The 3,396-nt window shown below is 43.8% G+C and overlaps 1 long non-coding RNA gene across 2 annotated transcripts in view; it reads left to right on the top strand.

Moving 5' to 3' along the window:
* The first annotated feature begins 2,082 nt into the window (after positions 1 to 2,082).
* LOC110296255 overlaps positions 2,083 to 3,396 on the top strand; it is a 5,101-nt gene continuing 3,787 nt past the window's right edge. For both annotated transcript variants that reach the window (XR_003836886.1, XR_002378167.2), the window contains exon 1: positions 2,083 to 2,182. This is a non-coding gene — a long non-coding RNA (uncharacterized LOC110296255). The remainder of the gene's footprint in view (positions 2,183 to 3,396) is intronic.

The following is a 3,396-nucleotide window of genomic DNA, read 5'->3' as shown; positions in this document are numbered from 1 at the left end:
TCACATGATTTCTTGTATAGGTTGCCTTAGTTGTGGTATTTTGTCATAGCAGCTAAGTAACTCAGACAGTAGGTATGTGTATGTGTACATGTGGTTGCATATGCACATAGGTGTGCAGGCGTGTGTAGGCCAGAGGTAGGCATCGGGTCTCTTTTTTTTGACTGCCCTCCAGCTTTCTTTTCAAGGCANGGTCTCTCTTGAGTGTGATGTTCATCAATTTNCCTGGTCAATGAGATGCAAGGGTCTTTCTGTCTCTGCCCATCTCCCTCCATTGCTGGAGTTGCAGGTATATACTACTCTGCTGGCTTTTCCCATGGGTTCTAGGAATGAACTCAGGTCCCCATGCTTGTACATCAGCCATTTTACCAACGGCCATCTCCTCAGCCCTCAACACTATTTGTTGAAGTAGCCACTTTTTTGGTGACTTCCCTTAGTGTCTTTGTTCAAAATAAGTGAAAAAAAGAGTAAATTTCTTCATTTCTCTTTTGTCTCAGTTATTTATGATCGTTTAAAAAATATATTATTTATAATAGTTTTAACAATCTGCAAATCAGGACATCTATCACNTTCTTAAAGTAAAAGTCTTAGCTGTTCTAGGCCCTACACTCTTTCCTGTAGATTTTAGTTAGATATCCTTTTNTTTTCATATGAATATATCAGAGAATATATACTTGAAGTTTGGTTAGATTCTTCCAATGTTCCTATCAATTTAAACTTCCCAGCACTGTGAATCAAATCACCTATTTATACCCTTACAAGGTGTCTTAGTCAGGGTTTCTATTCCTGCACAAACATCATGACCAAGAACCAAGTTAGGGAGGAAAGGGTTTTTTCAGCTTACAATTCCACCTGTTTATCACCAAGGAAGTCAGGACTGGAACTCAAACAGGTCAGGAAGCAGGAGCTGATGCAGACGCCATGGAGGGATGTTCTTTACTGGCTTGCTTCCCCTGGCTTGCTCAGCCTGCTCTCTTATAGAACCAAGACTACCAGCCCAGAGATGGTCCCACCCACAAGGGGCCTTTCCCCCTTGATCACTAATTGAGAAAATGCCTTACAGTTGTATCTCATGGAGGCATTTCCTCAGCTGAAGTTCCTTTCTCTGTGATAACTCTAGCTGTGTCAAGTTGACACAAAACTAGTCAGTACACAAGGCAAGGGTAATGGAAGCCACAGCCTCCTTACATTCACCTGGATTTTAGTCGTGGCTCTGTTCTTGAAGGGCAGTGGTGAGTTTTTACTAGATGGAGATGTGTCAGGCCTTTTGCATCAGAGCCTGCACAGACACTTTGTGACAGCTATTCTTGGTTGTCCATTTGACTATATCTGGAATGAACTATCATCCAGAGATGGAAGGCTCACTTGTGAGAGATTTTCTACTTGGTTTGAGGTGGGTTTAAATCTCTTCTAGTCCAGATCTTTGAGGCAGGAAGACATACCTCTGATCTGGATCTTGAGGTGGGATGACACTTTTAATCTGACCGCACACTCTGGTGGAACCTTATATATGGACATGGAAGAAGGAAGATTTTGTTTTTTTCCTGCTTGCTCTCACATTGCTAGCACATCCATTCCTTCACTGACACTGAAGCCTACTTCTTCAGGATCCAGATAAACACACACACACACACACACACACACACACACACACACACACACACACACACACACACACACACACACACACACACAAACTCCATAGTTCTCCAGAGAACCCTGACTAATACACAATTTTTATGCTGGCAGTCATCTCTTTGAAGCAAAGCATTGATGATGATAAAGTCTGTGTTTCCATGTTAGTACTGAGATGGAGACAGAAGGGAAGAGGATGGAGAAGTGTAGCCTCCCCTCCCCCAGCCTTAGGGTTCTACTGTTTACACCTGGATGGAGCTTGCCGGCTTAATCGTTCTGCCACGCCCACTGCTGGAACCTGCTGCCTTGCTATTGGTCCCCAGGACTATTTGGCGGGAATCGGGGGCCTCCCTTCCTCTCCTTTATAACTGCGTGCTGATATAGTAAAATTGAGCTTTGATCAGAGTTGCTTTTGACTTGGCTCCGTTCTTTCTCTCGTCGCCTAGCCCCTCTTCTCTTCCAGGTTCCCCAAATGCCTTTCCAGGCTAGAACCCAGGCTGTGATCTGCTGGCTGGACACAACAGAGAAGACTTTTGCTCTGGCACACGGGGTGAGTGTTCAGTCAAGTCTAGGAAGTCATGGGAGGAGCGGTTTTCAGAGCACAGGGAGAAACCATTAGCACGAAATGTTAATGAGCTGTAAGGTAGATTAATGAAGGAGAACTTAATGAATTTGACATTGGGGAGCCCATCGTTCAATAGATACTCTTTATTGGTGTGATGTTGGCAGATGTGCAGTTTTGGTGAGCTGGCAGATGGAAGAGAGGCAAGGAAGCAGAAAAGACTCACGAAAAAGCTTGTGACAGGAAGGAAGGAGATAATATCTGAGTAGTCATAGGTGAGGTCAACTGTGCATGAGAAAGACCAAGACACACTATGACTCGAGGTGAAAAATTCAGTTAAAAGGACATTGAAAGTTCATGCCAGAGGAAGACCATTCCCTGCTTTGTGAGTCCCAACAGACAGCCAGGGAAGGATCTGCGTAGAGGAAGCAGCCATTTTCATGATGACAGAGAAGACCGAATGATTGGAAAGAGAGCACATACTCTTCTTGCCTAGTGAATTTATCTTCTCAGCAAAATGAATTATAAAACCACTTACCCAGAACAAAGGAGGGGGTGGTGGGGATAACTAGATCAGGAAAAGATAGACATCTGCTCAGAGATGGTGTCACTGAGCAGTGGTCACAGCCAGCAAAGGCAGCGGGTTCTGTGTGCACAATGGCCGACCTTGGGCAGTGCCCCCCCCCCCCCCCCCGTCACCTTGGTTGTCTTAACAGATAAGTCAGATGGTAGTGATGGTGGAGTGTGGAGGTAGATCGCTTACAGGGTGGTTTAGAGAAAGGGGAAAAAGATTTTTAAGAGCTTGAAAGAGACAGAAGTGGACAACAAACTCCAACAGCAGGAGGCTGGGAGGGAGAGGTATGCTGGACCAGAAAATCTTTGCCTGTAGAACATGAAGTAAAATCATTTCCTACACCATTTCTTTTAAGATTACATTCTAAGGTTAACACATAAAGTGATGGATTCCATCATGGCTTTTTTTGTTGTTGTTGTCATTTGGTTTTGGGAGACATGGTTTCTTTGTGTAGCTCTGGCTGTCCTGAACTCATTCTGTAGATCAGGCTGGTCTGGAACGCAAAGATATGCATGCCTCTGCTAGAATTATAGGCATGCACCACCTACATGGGTCATTAATCTTTATTTTCTTTTTTTTTTTTTAAAGCAAAAGACATTAAGTTTATTTTTCCACTAGCTATTTTTTT

Source organism: Mus caroli, chromosome 6 (assembly GCF_900094665.2).
Source record: "Mus caroli chromosome 6, CAROLI_EIJ_v1.1, whole genome shotgun sequence".
NCBI lineage: Eukaryota > Metazoa > Chordata > Mammalia > Rodentia > Muridae > Mus > Mus caroli.
Note: the sequence above shows the minus strand (reverse complement) of the source record. Positions and strands in the feature narration are given on the sequence as shown.